The sequence below is a fragment of the Rhinopithecus bieti genome, unplaced genomic scaffold (assembly GCF_001698545.2).
Source record: "Rhinopithecus bieti isolate Rb0 unplaced genomic scaffold, ASM169854v2 scaffold_50015, whole genome shotgun sequence".
Classification (NCBI taxonomy): Eukaryota; Metazoa; Chordata; class Mammalia; order Primates; family Cercopithecidae; genus Rhinopithecus; species Rhinopithecus bieti.
Genome location: NW_016819821.1, coordinates 189,660 through 207,502, shown reverse-complemented (window position 1 = coordinate 207,502; position 17,843 = coordinate 189,660). Strand labels below are relative to the sequence as shown.

General features: G+C 50.6%; 1 protein-coding gene across 1 annotated transcript in view; it reads left to right on the top strand.

Moving 5' to 3' along the window:
* Window positions 1–17,843, top strand: part of KAZN (kazrin, periplakin interacting protein) — a 478,581-nt gene that overhangs the window by 315,043 nt on the left and 145,695 nt on the right. The window lies entirely within an intron of this gene.

Here is a 17,843-nt window from a genome sequence, read left to right as displayed (position 1 = left end):
AGCACAGGCCAGACGCGGTGTAATCACAGCACTTTGGGAGGCTGAGAAGGGCGGATCACAAGGTCAGGAGATTGAGACTATCCTGGCCAACATGGTGAAACCCCGTCTCTACTAAAAATACAAAAATTAGCCGGGTGTGGTAGCACACAACTGTAATCCCAGCTACTTGGGAAGCTGAGGCAGGAGAATCACTTGAACCCGGGAGGCGGAGGTTGCAGTGAGCTGAGATTGCGCCACTGCACTCCAACCTGGCCACAGATCGAGATTCCATCTCAAAAAATATATAATAATAATAATAATAATAATAATAATAATAATACGGCACATGGATCCAGCTTGTGAACTCCCCACCGGAGCCTGGATGTGAATAGCGGACAATTTCACGGTTCATGTGATTGCCCTTAAAGTATGCGAGGTGTTTTCTTTCTCGCCCTCTCTTACCTGAACAGGGTGACCTTTCTAAAAGTCACGTAGAGTTGCTTAAATGAATGTTAAAACTCATTCTCATTCCTTGACTTGGTGGCGAGGGTGGGACAGGAGTTTGCTGGGTCTTGAGGGGAAGTTAGCCTGGGAATCGAGCTGAGGTGTGGCTGTGACTTGGGGACGCAGCCTCATGCGAAGCAGAAGTCCAGAGTTCACTGTCAAGTTTGTTATTTTACTTTCTGTCCCATAAAAAGAAAATGTGTAAACGGGGCACGTTGATATTTTTTCAATATCATAAAACATGGAAAGGGAATCTTTTAGAAAAGTGCAAATGATGTGTTGAAATAAGCAAGTTAGTTTCAGGATTTAAAAAAAACATTGTTTCACCACCTTATGCATGGTCCCATATTTTTCTAGAGATCAAGCTGGCCATCCTAGATACTTATCATTGAGGGGAGGCAGAAAAAAAAACACCCCCAGGCTATACAGAAGATTTGTCAGGCCCTCTGATGAATTCTGCTGGGTCCATACCCCCTCCCCGCCTTGTTCCCTAGGGCTGAGATTTACAAATGCTGAGATGAGTACAAAGAAGCTTTTGCCCTGGACGAGTATTTTGTCCCTGGGGGAAGAATGACCCCCAGGACGAGTCCTCTGACCTCGCTACTCAGAGCATGGTGGCACATACTCAAGAGTGGACCGAGACCAGCAGCATCAGCAACTCCTGGGAGTTTATTAGAAGTGCAGAATCAGGCCAGGTGCAGTGGCTCATGCCTGTAATCCCAGCCTTGGGAGGCCGAGGCTGGTGGATCACTTGAGGTCAGGAGTTCGAGACCAGCCTATGCAACACGGGGAAACCCTGTCTCTACCAAAAAATACAAAAACAATTAGCTGGGCATGGTGGTGCACACTTGTAGTCCCAGCTACTCAGGAGGCTGCAGTGGGAAGATTGCTTGAACTCAGGAGATGGAGGTTGCAGTGAGCTGAGATCGCGCCACTGCACTCCAACCTGGGCAACAGAGTGAGACCCTGTCTCAAAAAAAAAAAAAGGTACAGAATCTCAGACCCCACCCCAGACCTCAGGCATCAGAATCTGCATTTTAACAAAATCTCCAGAAGATGAATGTGTTCAGTAGAGCTTGAGACACCTTATGAGATGATGCCCAAAGACCCTTGGATGCCTAAGAGGGCCCATTGAGTTTGCAAAAAGCTCAGGGTACAAAGACGAGGGCAAGATGACTCTGCCCGGGCATGTCCTGAGCTGCTTCCAGAAAGAAGTGTCCTCTGAGCTGGGTTAGAAGGAAAAGAAAGAAGGGTTTCATGGAGATGGAAAGGAGAATATTCCCGGCAAGGGGGTGGACAGAGTAAGGAAAATCATGGAGCTGTTGAAGAACATGATGGGTGATGGCAATAGGGGTCTTGGGAAAGGCAAGTGGGAGGTGGATCCCTGCTCAGCTGTCTCTCACCCCAGTGGAAGGGCACCCCTCCTCCATCCCTTCTCTTCCCAGAGCCCATGTGCCCACGAGGGAAAATCCCTGGCTCCCTGTTTCATTAGTGCCATGAGTTGGACTTTGCTATGCCAATCCAGACTGGGGCTCCATGAGATAGGTCATAGCTTCTGAGCACTGACTCTATGCCAGCATCATGCTGGGCACTTCACCTACTTTCCTTTGTTTATTCTTGAGGACAGCCCTAGAGCTAGTTCTAGAGAGGCTGGAGAGCAGAGCCATCAAAAACATGTAGGGTTGGCGGCATGGTGGCTCGCACCTGTAACGTCAGCACTTTGGGAGGCTGAGGCAGGAGGATCGCTTGAGGCCAAGAGTTCAAGACCAGCCTAGGCAACATAACATGACCCCTATCAGTACAAAAATAAAAATAAGAAAAATTGGCTGGGCACAGTGACTCACACCTGTAATCCCAGCATTTTGGCAGGCTGAGGCAGGTGGATCATTTGAGATCAGGAGTTCAAGATGAGCTTGGCCAACATGGTGAAACCTCATCTCTACTAAAAATACGGAAAGTACCTGGGCAGTAGTGGCACGAGCCTGTAATCCCAGCTCCTCGGGAGGCTGAAGCAGGAGAATCGCTTGAGCCTGGAAGGCAGAGGTTGCGGTGAGCCGAGATCACACCACTGCACTCCAGTCTGAGCGGCACAGTGAAACCCTGTTTCAAAACAAAAGAAAGAAAGAAAGAAAAAGAAAAATTACTGGGGTGTAGAGGCATGTGACTATAGTCCCAGCTACTCAGGAGGCTGAGGTGGGAGGATTGCTTGAGGCTGGGAAGTTGAGGCTGCAGTGAACCCTATTCATGCCACTCCTCTCCAGTCTGGGTGACAGAGGCCAGACCCTCGCTCAAAAAGAGCATGTGGGTCCGGGCGTGGTGGCTCACCCTTATAATCCCAGCGCTTTGAGAGGTCGAGGTGGGTAGGTCACCTGAGGTCAGGAGTTCAAGACCACCCTGGTCAACATGGTGAAACTTCGTCTCTACTAAATTTACAAAAATTAGTCGGGCATGGTGGCAGGTGTAATCCCAGCTACTTGGGAGGCTGAGACAGGAGAATCGCTTGAGCCCAGGAGGCAGAGGTTGCAGTGAGCCGAGATCGTATCACTGCACTCAAGCCTGGGCGACAAAAGTGAGACTCCGTCTCAAAAAAAAAAACCATGTGGACTGGAGCCAGACCACCTGTTCCAGATACCGTTACCATCTCAACAGCAGTGTCCTCGGGAACGTTAAAAGGGATTTTCCTACCCATATCCTGAAGTTTCCTCTTCCATAAAAAGGACATAAAACAGTAATAGTATATACTTTCATAGAGTTGCAGTGATGATTAAATATATCCCATAGAGTTTGGCGGCACATGGTAAGTGTTATACGTGAGAGTTGTTATTATTCTTATTGATCCCCATTGAACAGATAGGGAAAGTGAGGCTCTGAGCATTTAAATGCCTTCTTCAAGCTAACACAGTTAATTATACTCTACTATCTTGGCAATGATTCCCCGTGGTCTCTGCCCTCTTTCTCCCACTTAGCCTTTCTTGGAGACCCCTTGAAGCATGCTGCAATCTCCGCCTCCGACATCAGGCCCCTCTGCTTCCCACCAATTTCCTCCCACCTAACTCATAACATCTCGTCTTGGCTGTGTGCCTGAGTCTGTGACTGCCTCCAGAGTTAGGCCATTTCCTCTGCCCACAGTGCCCACCTGCCCTCTCTGCTGAAGATTGCATCTTTCCTGTTTTTTTTTTTTTTTTTTTTTTTGAGACGGAGTCTTTCTCTGCCACCCAGGCTGCGGGTGCAGTGGCATGATCTTAGCTCGCTGTAAGCTCTGCTTCCCGGGTTCACGCCATTCTCCTGCCTCAGCCTCCGAAGTAGCTGGGAACTACAGGCGCCCGCCACCTCGCCCGGCTAATTTTTTGTTTTTGTTTTTGTTTTTTTAGTACAGATGGGGTTTCACCATGTTAGCCAGGATGGTCTCAATCTCCTGACCTCGTGATCCGCCCGCCTCAGCCTCCCAAAGTGCTGGGATTACAGGCATGAGCCACCGCACCCAGCCTAGATTGCATCTTTCAAAGCCAGGGCCAAATAACACTCTTGCCCCAGAGACTCTGCAGTGCACTCCAGAGTGCCCCCCTCTTCAACTGGCCACCTCCAGAGCACCTGGAGAGCCAGGGCCGTGTTGTGGACAGCATGACTTTCTCCCATCCTTCCAGCCACAGTGCTTTGTATGCAGTTGGTGCTATGAAAGCATGATGGCCAGGCTTGGTGCTTATACCTGTTTAACCAGCACTTTGGGAAGCCGAGGCAGGTGGATCACCTGAGCTCAGGAGTTGAGGAGTTCGAGATCAGCCTGGGCAACATGGCGAAACCCCATCTCTACTAAAAGTACAAAAGTTAGCTGGGCACGGTGGCATGTGCTTGTAGTCCCAGCTACTCCGGAGGCTGAGACAAGAGAATCGCTTGAGTCTGGGAGGCGGAGGTTGCAGTGAGCCGAGACACCATTGCACTGCCCGCTTGGGCAACAGAGTAAGACCTTGTCTCAAATAAATAAATAAATAAATAAATAAATAATGAATGAATGAATGAATGAATGCCTGGCCCTGCCCTAATTATAACCAATTAGCCCCTGGCTCTCCAGAAGGCTCTGGGATGTCTGTAACCTGTAGATCTCCTGACTGGCTGCTCTTCTCCCTCCTAACATTCATTCCTGCCCTTTAGCCACGAGTGGCTGTCATGAGGTCTGTTTTCCCAGGAGTGCGAGTGAGCGCTCCATGTCCATCACAATGACAGAAAAGGACTTGATGTGCAGGGCTGGACCTTCCCCGATGTGGGTGCCCTACCAGCCCCTCCCTCTCAGGATCCGGTTCCTGGCCTGAGGCTCTTGGTGTCTCTTGATTCAGCCCAGGGTTTCTCACCCTCAACACTGCTGACACTCGGCACCAGATAATTCTTTGCTGTAGGAGGTCATTCTATGCACCCACCAGATGCCAGGAGCACTCCTCACCTCCCCAGTGTGACCGACAAAATGTCTCCAGATATGCCAAATGTTTCCCAGGCGTGGGGGCCAAAATTGCCCCCTGGTTGCAAACCACTGCTCTCTGGAGTTTTGCCCAGGATAACCAGGAAGAGAGGAACTATGGCTGCAGCACAGAGATACTGCAGAGGAGGGCTCAAAATCCCCAAACCTACATACAAGAGGTCCCAGAAACAGTGAAGATGGCCGGCATGCTGAGCAAGACGGGGCTTACCTAGCTCCTGCCAGTCATGGCCAGGAAGTAATTGTGGTCCAGCTTTTGGCAGATTCCAACGCTTTCAAGAAAAGTCAGAAATCCTATCTTTTAAGTGAAATCTTCTGATTGTTAAATGTTGGCCACTAATGTGAATTGTTTAAAAAGACACCGTGGGAAAAACGAAGTATGTCTGTGAGCCAAATGTGGGCTGCTGGCTGCTAGTTCTGCAACCTTTCCTACAGACCAAGCTTCCATCCCGGAGGCCTGGGCAGCTCACACTGCTCCTGAGCCCGCACGGTGCCGCGGTTTGAATCTTAGGCCCCGTGAACAAGCTCCATGCCAGGCCTCTGAACCAGACAGGCCCTGCCCACGTTGGCCACTTCAAGTCCCTTCTGAAGTCCAATGCCAAGAAGTGAAAGGTTCTAAATTCCAAGGGAGAGAGAATATAGGAAGCACCCCAGGACAGAGGTCAGGAAGCCTGAACCCTTGCCCAGCTCTGTACTGATTTGCTGTGGGCCTAAGAAACCACGTTCCCTCTGCAGGCTTCAGTTTCTCCCTCTGTTGAATGTTTGTAGGATGATGAAAGAGAAGCGAGATTGAATTCCTGCTCTCTATGTCCCTGGGACTTGAACGAGCACTTCCTGTTGGCAGTGCAGAGCCCCAGCTAGCTTGCCCAGTGCCCAGGGGGCATCCTTGTCCTTAGACTCACCTGGGCGGGGAAACGCTGGCTCCACCTCCCATCTCTGGCATCCTGCATTTCTGAGTGGGGAGTTTGGGTGGTCCCTGATGGACTCTTCCTCTGTGCAATGAGGTCATTAGGTGCCGGAAGCTTCTTCAGGCATGGAACCCACACCCTGTCACTAGGAGGGCCCACAGCCTTGGCCCCTGCTGGCACTGATGGTGCAGCTCTGGAACGGTTTCCTAGCTAGGAGGTGCCCGGGGCCACAGGATGGCTCAGTGCGCAAGCCTGTACCTGACTGGTCTGGACAGTTTCCCAGTGGGCTCTGCAGCTGGGAGTAGCCTTGCTGGAGCCGATAGGAGTAGAGGGGGTCTGGAAGATTGTTCTATCCAAGACCCTAATTTATACATGGGAAAACTGAAGCCATGAAAGGGAAAAGCCTTGGCCAGGCACAGTGGCTCATACCTGTAATCCAGCACTTTGGGAGGCTGAGGCAGGAGAATCACTTGAACCCGGGAGGCGGAGATTGCAGTGATCACACCACTGCACCCCAGCCTGGGTAACAGAGCGAGACTCCGTCCCAAAAAAAAAAAAAAAAAAAAAGTCTTCCCAGGGCCACCCAGTCAACAGGTCAACAGAACAAGCACGCACATCTCGTGGCTCCCTGTCTAGTTTTCCTTCTAATCTGCCACATTGGGGTCTCCCAGGAGTGGGCAGTGGTGAGATGTAACAGACAGAAAGGTGGACTGACCCAGGACATTGCCTTTCACTAATTGTGCCTGGAGCAGCCAGGCAGGTCATGTACCTGGGTGAGGTAGCCAGAGGTAAGACGGTAGGGAGCGGAGGGAACCTACCACAGCGGGGGATGAGAGGATACGCTGTCACCGTGCGGGATGGAATGGGGGTTTGATAATACCTCCTTCCCACCTCAGCCTCCCGAGTAGCTGAAATTACAGGTGCACGCCACCATGCCCAGCTAATTTTCATATTTTTTGTAGAGACAGGGTTTCACCATGTTGCCCAGGCTGGTCTCCAACTCCTGGGCTCAAGCAATCATCCTGCCTTGGCCTCCCAAAGTGCTGGGATTGTAGATGTGAACCACCATGCCCAGCCTAATTTTTTCAAAAAGGCCAGGTGGAAACTACAAATCTGAAGCTTTTGGTGTAAGTTATCCTCATGTTAAAATGTTGGCATCCAGTTTAAAACAATTTTTTTTTTACTAGAGTACTAAAAAAAGAAACCACATTCACAAGCCAGATACGGCTCCAAGGGCCACCAGAATGCAAGTCCTGCTTCCCTCTTTTACCCTCGGTTTACTCCGTTTTAAAATGGGTATAAGAACAATGCCCTTCTCTCATAGGGCAAGTGGGGGATGAAACGAGCCAATGCCAGTCATACTGACGGGCCCACAGTAAATGGTAGCTATTGTTCTTTACTAAGACCCGAGACACTTGGCAAGATGGGGAGGGGCTGGAGTGATGGAAGGAGCTGGTTAAGGTTGGCACAGGCAACTGGGAGGCCTTGAGCGAGACTTGAGAATATTTAGGAGTGTGTGCTTGCGGTGTGCCCGGCATTGTGGCCATAGAGCAAGTTTAAACCCCTACCCATGCCTTGTGTTTCAGGGGGAGTTGGGGTTAGGCCCACCCAGCGGTTCTTGGGGCTGTACTTTACTCCAGGATTCCCTGAGTACCCCTCCAGTGGGCCCCCGATCTGGGAGAAACATTCCACTCCCAAAGGTCAAGTCTTTAAAAACAAAAAACAGGCAGCGCCTTTCACATTTATCCAAACACATTTTTGCTTGTTTGTTTAATGAGAAACTTCAGGGGGAAGATGCCAGTCCTTCCTACGTATCTGTTCAACAAATCTGCCTCCTGAAACCCGTTCCAAAGATATTTAAATAACAATCCTGGGAAAAGAAGAATTTAGAACAAATTCTAATTAGTCCCATTGGGACTAGGGGCCATTACAGATTTCTGCCCTGAGAACCCAGAGACCAGGGCCTAAGGTGACTTTCTGATGTCAGAGTACAGGATTCTCTGCCTTACTATCTGGGCTTGGCCCATGCTGGGGTCACTGAGGGCAAGGTAAGGCCCGTTCCCAACCTTGCTGGGTGTCCTTGTAGCCACCAAAGTCCCTCATCTGCCTGTGTAGTGGTGATGGGGGCCCTGTGTGCTCTACCTTGAGTTGGAGAAGCCAGGAGTTGCTCTGGCTGACGTGCCTGAGTTCTGGTGGGCGGGTAGACAGGCGGGCAAAGCCCATAATTATGGGGAAAGCAGCCGCAGGCGTGTGCGGACAGGCCTCCTGGAGCCCAGGCAAGTGGCCTCCTGACAAGGGAGGGCCTCTGCATTTGGACTCTGGGTGCAGAAAACCGTCAGGACGGAGGAGGGGATGTTATGTAATCCCGATGCCACCGCCACTGAAAATGCGACCTTGCCACACTCCACTGCCTCCTCCCCACTCAGAGGGCATGAAGACCTAGCAGGCCTTCTGGGCAGGGCAGTGGCCCTCAGCTGTCACAGCAACAGGGTCACCTGGAGGGCTGTGGAAACAGACTGTTAGGCCTCGCCTCCTGGGTTTGTAATTCAGGAGGTCTGGGGTAGGGCCAAGAATTTGCATTTCTCTTCCATGCTCAGGAGAGATGCTGCTGCAGCTGATCAGGGGCCACACTTTGAGAACCGCTGCTCTAGGGCTTACCTGAGTTAGTCCCCCTGGCCTGGATTTGCTATAACCCCCCTGGGCAAGTGTCTGCCTCTCTGGGCTTTACTTTTCTCACCCACCAACAGAGAAAAGCCAGCTTTGTCTTTGAACATCTAAACCACCCTCGGTGTTGGGATGCCTAATTACTATTTGCAGGTAGCACAGAGATCTTCCCATGAAAGGCCCAGGCACGACTACACAGGGGTTCTTACTCTATTGTTCCAACTTCCTTGCAGCCACTGTGGGAGATGAGTTTCTCTAGGAGAGATGGGCACTTTAAGCCTTAAAGGGATAGGCCAGGCCAGCATCCTTGGACCTCATCACTGACTCGGCAAGAATCTGGAAGCAGTTCCCTAGCCTGCTCTTTGGGATCATTTTGTTGCCTTCGAGAATGGGTGGCAGGGGCTCCATCACAGTCCCATTGATAATGGCATAATGGTTAAGAGAACAGGTTCTGGAGCCAGAACTTTCTAAGTTTGAATCCTAGCTCCACCTTATACTAGCTGTGTGACCTGGAGCAACCTGCTTAACCTCTCTGAACCTTGGATCCCTCATTGATAAAATGAGGATAGGAATAGCACTTACATAGTAATTGTACTTCTATTGTACTTCTGGGGATGAAAATGAGCTAATATGTGTAAAATGCTCTGTCTGCTATGAATAGCTCTTAACAATAATGATTATGTATCTGTGCATTGATTAATTAAATGATAGCTTTTAAGTAAGGAGTCTCTAGCAGAGTGCCTAGCATAGAGGTGGCAATGCTCAGTAAACAGTAACTGTTATTCTTTTCTTGGGCCCCTCGCTGGCCCCTGGCCCTCTGTGTCTCTCAAATCACACAAAGGAAATGGAGACACAGGGTCTGAAAATTGTGGTGAACGTAGTATCACGATTCCCAGAGCCAAGGGTCCCGGTTGCGGAAGAAATTCCGCTAGTAGCCACCGGGGGCAGCAGAGGACACATCCTGCCCAGCAGCACTGCTGAGGGTTCCCTAGGTCCCCCTTCTTTATGAAGAATGAGGAGGTGGTTTTCCCCCCTGCCTACAGGCATGCATTCTCCATAACCCCTGATGTGGAAGGCAGTTCCGCAGAGAACACCCCTCAATTCTGAGAGTTAGACTCCCAATGCTGCCTTTTCCAGACACATCACCTTGGATAAGTCCTTTTGTCTCCCTAAACCTCTGTTTTCTCATCGGGAACCTGGGGATAGGGTAGCTTGGTAGGTTGAATGAGCTGGAAAGCACAGTCCCTGGACTGATGTCAGTGCTCAGTAAATGACACCTATTGCCAGCGCAGCATCATGGCTATGAGTATGGACCCTGCAGCCAGACTACATGGGCTTTAGTCCTGCTTCTGTCACTTACTGGCTGTGTGACTCTGGATAAGTGACTTGACCTCTCTGTGTCCGTTTCCTTATCTGTAAAGTGGGGATGACAATAATAGTACACTTACCTCTCTGGGTTGTGGGGAGGATTAAATTAATATGTACAATTCTTAGAACACTGCCTGGCACATAGTAAGTGCTATGTAAATGTTTGTCATTGTTATTATTTCTGGTATTTTCACTGTTGTTCTTTTTTTTTTTTTTTTTTTTTTTTTTTTTCCAGCGTCTCGCTTTATCATCCAGGCTGAAATGCAGTGGCATGATCTGGGCGCACTGCAGCCTCACCTCCACCTCCCAGGTTCAAGCAATTCTCCTACCTCAGCCTCCTGAGTAGCTGGGATTACAGGTGTGCACCACCACACCGAACTCGTTTTTGTATTTTTAGTAGAGACCGGGTTTCACCATGTTGGCCAGGCTGATCTTGAACTCCTGACCTCAGGTGATCTGCCCGCCTTGGTCTCCCAAACTGCTGGGATTACAGAGGTGAGCCACCATACCCAGTCTATTCTTTTTATTCTGAATAAGCTACAACATTTTAACTTTCTGCAGCAACTTTCGTACTTGAAGTGAACTCTTCAAAAGGGGCTTAGAAAAGGCGAGATGTGGCCCCCAGCTAAGGCAGGACTTTATTCTTTTGTTACAATTAAGAATCTAACTTGGAGCCCATTGCAGTGGCTCATACCTGTAATTCTAGTGCTTTGGGAGGCTAAAGTAGGAGGACCACTTGAGGCCAGGAGTTTGAGGCAGCCTGGGCAACAGAATGAGACCCTATCTCTACAAAAAAAAAAAAAATTTAAAATTAGCTGGGCACGGTGGTGGCATACCTGCGGTCCTAGGTACTCGGAAGACTGAGGCGGAAGGATTGCTTGAGCCCAGGAGTTTGAGGCTGCACTGAGCCATCATCATACCACTGCATTCTAGGCTGGGTGACAGAGCAAGACCTTGTCTCAAAAAAAAATAATAATTAATTTGGGACTCTTGACAGTCCAACAGGCAGGGCATGAAGGCGGTCCCACCTGACACCTGGAACTCTGTGAAGTTACTTTAATGGCCTGTTCTGCCCGAGGACTGGGCTAAGCGCTGCCTCTAGGAGAAGGCCTTTGCAAGGCCCTAGAAGAGATCAGGATCTCTGCCAGGTCATTTGGGGACCTGGGAAAGCCATCAAAGGGTATCAGTGAGCCCATGACAGGCCCACAGAAGTCTCCAGCCTCGCCAGAACAGATGGCAGGATGGACCCTGAGTAAAATCCTCATCCCCGCCAAGGGCATAGGTCTAAATAGGTTTGGGGGAAAATCCGGCTCTAATCCTTCCTGATGCACCTGGGTCCTAGAGTCCTGCTGGGATGGCCGAGGGAAGAAGAGGAGATCAGCACCATCCCTGCTGGTGGCCTCGGCAACAAAGGCAGCCCAGGGGCTGCCAAAGGGCTTCCAAGTCACTTTGGAGCCCCAGGAGTGGACTGAGATGGCAGTCTCCATAGAGATAGCAGGGAGTGTGTCCCACTCAGAAGCCATGGGCGTGTCACTCCGGCCTCCTCTGGGAATGTTTCACTAGCCCAATTTTTGAGGATTTACCTTATGCCCAGGCCCCGTGCAGAGCTTTATACGTGTGCCTCATCTCCTGAAGGCCCTTGCCACAACCCAACGAGTAGTGACCACAATCATTTTCATTTTATGGATAGAGAACCTGAGGATTCCAGGGATGAAATCATCTGTCACAATCACACGCTAGTGATTTGAGTCCTGGCCTCTCTGCTTCTAGAGACTGTGTTCCCAACCCCCTGGGTGGGCAGCTTCCAAGATGACCCCAATGATCCTGCCTCCTGGTAGCCACCTCAGTTTGTCTTCTCTCCTAGATTGTGGGTGAGATCTAAATGTCTTCCTTCCTTCCTTCCTTTTTTTTTTTTTTTTTTTTGAGACGAATTCTCGCTCTGTCGCCCAGGCTGGAGTGCAGTGGTGCAATCTCAGCTCACAGCAACTTCTGCCTCCGGGGTTCAAGCAATTCTACTGCCTCAGCCTCCCGAGTAGCTGGCATTACAGGCATGCGTCACCATGCCCAGCTAATTTTTGTATTTTTAGTAGAGACGGGGTTTCACCATGTTGGCCAGGCTGGTCTCAATCTCTTGACCTTGTGATCTGCCCCCCTCGGCCTCCCAAAGTGCTGGGATTAAAGGCGTGAGCCAACGTGCCTGGCCAAGATCTAGATGCACTTCTAATGAACAGAATAGGGAGAAGAGGATGGGCTGTCCTGTCTGAGATTACGCTGCAAAGAGACTGTGGCTTCCATCTTTTCTTGCACACCTTCTCTTGCTCTTTCTTGGAGGCCTCTGTGGAAAACAAGCTGCCATTCTGTGAGGAGATCTCACAGCCAATGAGGAACTGAGGTTCTCAGTTCAATATCCTGGGAGGAATGGGGCCGGCGTGGTGGCTCACCCCTGTAACCCCAGCACTTTGGGAGGCTGAGACAGGTGGATCACCTAAGGTTAGGAGTTCAAGACCAGCCAGACCAATATGGTGAAACCCCATCTGTACTAAAAATACAAAAATTAGCTGGGTGTGCTAGCGTGAGCCTGTAGTCCCAGCTACTCTGGAGCCTGAGACAGGAGAATTGCTTGAATTCGGGCAGCAGAGGTTGCAGTGAGCCGAGATTGCGCCACTGCACTCCAGCCTGGACGACAGAGCAATACTCCATCTCAAAAAAAAAAAAAAAAAAAAAAATCCTGGGGGGAACTGCGTCTTGCCACTAGCCTTGTACGTGAGTTTGGTTTGGAAGTAGATTCCACCTAGGTTAACCCTCGAGTTGGCAGCAGCTCCCCCTGACACCTTGATTGCAGCCTGTAAGAGACCCTGAACCAGAAGACCCAGCTAAGCCACACCTGGATTCCTGACCCATAGAAACTATGAGATAATAAATCCCTATTGTTTAAAACCACTGAGTTTGGAGGTGATTTGTTATGCAGCAATAGGTGTATACTTCCCATCACTACCAGCGACACACATGCAAAACATACCCACACAACCACCATGAGAAAGGATAAAAAAGAGCATGTGGACCGTAGTGGGCAGAGCTAGAAAAACCTTCCTCACACCTGCTAAGCCAGCCCTTTGAACCTCCAGAACACTTAGATGCAGAGACTGCAACCTCTGCCTCCCTGCAACCTCAGCCTCCCAGGTTCAAACGATTCTCCTGCCTCAGTCTCCCGAGTAGCTGGGATGACAGGCGCATTCCACCACACCTGGCTCACTTTTGTATTTTTAGCAGAGACAGGGTTTCACCATGTTGGCCAGGCTGGTCTCAAATGCCTGACCTCAGGCGATCCACCTGCCTCGGCCTCCCAAAGTGCTGGGATTACAGGCGTGAGCCACCACGCCCAGCCCAAGGCACTTTTTCATGGTCACACACAGCAAGGGGCCCTGACATTGTGGCTGAGGTCTTCATGCCCCCTGGAAAGTTTCGCCAGGAGTTACAAAACTATGGGGTGTTACAAAACTCTGCATCTTCCTGGGAATCAAGAGTTACTGCTTTGTCTTAGCTAGAGGTATTTGGAGATAGTAACAAGTTGGCTGGAAGATCTTAGTAAAACATCTTCTACAAATAGAAACATAACATTTGGGTCAATGATGGATCGATCGCATATCTGATGGTGGTCCCATAAGATTATACTGTATTTTTACTGTACTTTTTCTGTTGAGATATGTTTAGATATATAAAAACTTACCATCGTGTTACAATTATCTACAGTATTCAGGACACTGACATGCTGTGCAGGAGCAATAGGCTATACCACATAGCCTAGGTGTGTAGTAGCTATCCTGTGTAGGTTTGGGTAAGTACCGTCTAGGATGTTTGCACAATGACAAAATTGCCTACCAATGCATTTCCCAGAACGACATTCTGCCTTTGTCCCTGTCCCTGTCATTAAGTGATGCATGACTATTTTTAAATCATAGCCAAATGGGGGGGGCGGGGGATGGGAAAGATTTCAGTGGGCTCAAATATTCAACTTTAAGCAGACAGCAAACATAATAGGATCTCTTAATATCATGTTTCTGGGTTTTGTTCCTTAAGCCAAATTTATCTTGTAGTCTTCTCCAGTGAGCTAAAGGATGTTCCCCTGGGAATGAAGGGACACTGCGAATGGAACCTGAACTGACACCTATGTCTGCAGCCTCTCTTCTGTTTTTTTGGGTGGCGCCCTATCCAGCCTGAGGTCAGGGTCATGGGGACCCTGTCTGGCCTCAGAACCCAGAACCAGAGCAGCCTCCCCACACCCTGTCTGGACTGCCACTTTCCCCTCTGAAGTCATACTGTGCCTCTGCTCTTTAAAATAAGCTGCTGGGAGGACTGGATGAGGACAGCTCCTGCTGTCTTTCCTGACCCCCAAATCCTCCCTTCCTGCTGCCCCACAGAGGCTGGACACAGTGTGCCCTGGAGCAGGACAGAGTGAGCCAAGTTGTATCCAGTCTCAATTCCCAGCATTCCCCAGGGGGCCTGGGAAGGTCTCTTGGGAGTAGAACTGGCTACTTAATTGGTAGGTCCCAGTGTTCAAAAATAAGAATTTCAAGGCAACAACAGAGCATTCACCCAAGCTCCGGGCCCTTCTGAGCGCGGGGCCCGGTGCGACCACATGGGTCATATGCCCAGAAGCTGGCTCTGCATAGGGGTCTCCTTTAAACCCCCCTGAAGTTGTCATTTGTGTAGGACCTGCCCAAGCCACTCAGGGCAGAAAATGAGTTGGTTAGTCCTTGGCTCCAGGGTCTTCTGGTGCAGAACTGAGCAGAAACATCTCCTGGGCCCAGGGCATCCTCATAAATGTACCTCAAGGTGTGTTTAATATACCTCCCCACCCAAGACAGATGGGTTTCTGATAGACTCCTGACTGCCACTGTGGCCACAGACTTGCCAGCTAGCAGAGTTGAGAGCAGGGAGAGTGAGGGGCTACAGCGGAGTAAGGGAGGCATGGGTAGCCTGGGAACCTCCAGAAAACTGGGGAAGGTGGATCCCACTGCCATCTGCAGGCCTGGGTCTGAGCGTGCAACACACACACACACACACACACATATATTCACACAGAGCCACGACCAAACTGCACTGAGTAAAAGTTGCAGAGGGAATTCCCCAGGGCTGTGGCCTTAAGAAGCAGCTTGGATGATTGAAAAGTAACTAGGACGTATGTGCACTTCGGGAGGTTGCAGAGGGGACAAGTGATGGTAGCAGTGAAATGGGCCCTGGTGGCCAATGGGCTACATAAAGACTTTTCGATACGTTTACTTTCTTCTTCTTCCTCCATCTCCTCTTTCTTCCTTTCCTTCTTCTTAAGTTTTAAAGAGTTGCTAATATTTCAAATTTAGATTTCACATAAAAATCCATATTCCTAGTAGCTCTAAACAAACAAAAAAAGGAGAACATCTGATAACACTAAGCCTACATTCCTGCCTGACAGCAATCAACAGCCTCCTCTACAGGGGCCGGTGGCCTCATTTGCCACAGTCCCCACCATCCTAATGTCTCTCTGACTAACACCAAATCCAAGTGATGGGAGCTACATACTCATACTTGTGCTGGGTTTTGTTTGTTGGGTTGTTGTTGTTTGTTTGTTTGTTCTTTAAGACAGGGTCTCACTCTGTCACCTAGCCTGGAGTATGGTGGCACAATCTCGGCTATCTGCAGCCTCCCCCTCCCAGGTTCAAGTGATTCTCCTGCCTCAGCCTTCCAAGTAGCTGGGATTACAGGCGCGCACCACCATTCCCGGCTAATTTTTGTATTTTTAGTAGAGACGGGGTTTCACCATATTGGCCAGGCTGGTCTTGAACTCTTGACCTCAAGTCATCCACCCTCCTTGGCCTCCCAAAGTGCTGGAATTCCAGGCGTGAGCCACCGCGCCTGGCCAAGTGCTGTTTTTCTCTTGTCATGGAGTTAAGATGAAAGCACATGTCTCTATCAAAAGTATAGTTCATGTACTTCAAGAAATATGTGAAAGACTATGTTTCTTTGTGGAAGTGAAAAGCCTTCCTAAGTGTTTAATATGCCAAGAGTGTTTAAATCAAAATAATACAACATAAATGCCCTTATTTTTTTAAATACACCACACAGCCCATGCTCAACCCAGCTCACTCATTTATGTTCCCAGGCAGGTTCCTGAAGGTAACTCAGATAGTCCTGGACCAGATTCTCCAGGATGCAGGGGCTGGCAAGGACATTCCTAGCTTCTCTGCTCTCGGGGGCTCAGAGCGATCATTCTTTTGTTCTGCTCTGTCTGTTATCTCAGTAAAGGAGAGGAATTAGGGAATTCCCAGCATCTCTGGTCACTTGGTGTGGTGTCAGTTTCCTTCCTCCTGGAAAAGTGGTGTGGGTACTTTTCTTCCACAGCTGGGAGCACCCAGCACTTCGCATGCCACTCTGCCCTCCACTGGGCAATCAAAAGTGCACTTTGGGAAGCCGAGGCAGGCAGATCACGAGGTCAGGAGTTTGACACCAGCCTGACCAACATGGTGAAACCCCGTCTCTACTAAAAATACAAAAATTAGCGGGGCATGGTGGCGGGCACCTGTAATCACAGCTACTCGGGAGGCTGAGGCAGGAGAATCACTTGAACCCAGGAGGCGGAAGTTGCAGTGAGCCAAGATCACACCACTGCACTCCAACCTGGGTAACAGAGCAAGACTCTGTCTCCAAAAAACAAACAAACAAACACAAACAAAAAAAGACAGTGCCAGCTAGAGAGGGCAGGGGTTCTAAGGCAGCCTCCGCAGCTGGGGCAGTTTCAGTCATTGGGAAGGTGAGGATGCGGGGGCAGGGAGAAGCTGGGAAGGCCATGATAGTCGGTGGCCAGGCCACTGTGGTTGCTGAGAGCCAGGGCTTCTAACCCACGGGCAGAAAACTGCTCCTAAAAGGTTCTGTAGACTTAGGGGAAAGTAACTTGGTTCTCACAGCTTGTTGGAGAGCCATAGGCCAGTGACCTAGAAATTCGCACATCTCAGGCCTGGGCCCCTGGGAGCCTCAGGTTACAGAGCCAGGCCTGGGCAGGGTAGGGATGCCAGCATGCTGCCTACAAGGAGTGGCTGGGGGCTCCATGAGTGTGTGACTGACTGCTCACCTGGCTGTGTAGCCTCGGCTCCCGCGTGTCTACAACAGGGGGAAACTGGACCTGCCTCCTGGGGCTGTAAGGAGATAATTAGTCTTTCTGAAGAGCATCATAATCCCCAGATCAAAGGGGGCTCAGAGCTGCACTCACTTCACAGGAGCACTGCCAGCCTGAACACCCACTCCAGCGGGTGGGTTCTGTTGTGCAGACCCTCCAAGGTGCCACTTCCTACAGGGTTTGCCTGGCCTTGTCACCGTTCCCCCACCCACTCCCAGGGTCCAGGCTCTGGCCTCCCCTGCCAATGGCTGCCATCGTTGGAGAGTTCATAGGCAGCACTGATAATGGACAGCGGAGAATTACTAATGCCTAACTCATAGATGGGGAAACTGAGGCTGGGGAAGTGAGGTGAAGTCACAGGGCCTCCCACCAGATCTCAGCCCCCTCGCGATCTCCTCCACCAGACGCACTCAGCATTCCCCTCACTTAGAGGATGGCCGGTCACACGCAAAGATAAGCGAAGGAAAGGTCCCGGGGCTGCTCCCCTCCCCGCCCACTCTTTCTGACCTCTCCCGGCCGGCTGTGAGGACCTCGGCTCTCAGCAAGGCTGTCACAGGGTGTCAGGAGAGGAGAGAGACACAGCAAAGTGGGGTGCCAGGAAGAGGCCAGAGGCTTTCAAAGACTGGGGCTCAAGTCCCCCCGGTGACGTCGGTCATCGTTCTGACCCTCCGTGTCCCCGGGAATGACCGCGTCGGGGATGCACCGAGTGGCCGGGGCCAGGCGCACAATGGGGCGACGCGGCGGCGCTCCCGGGGCACTGGGGCCAGTCTGGGCGCCGCGGAGGGGCGGGGGAGGGGACGGG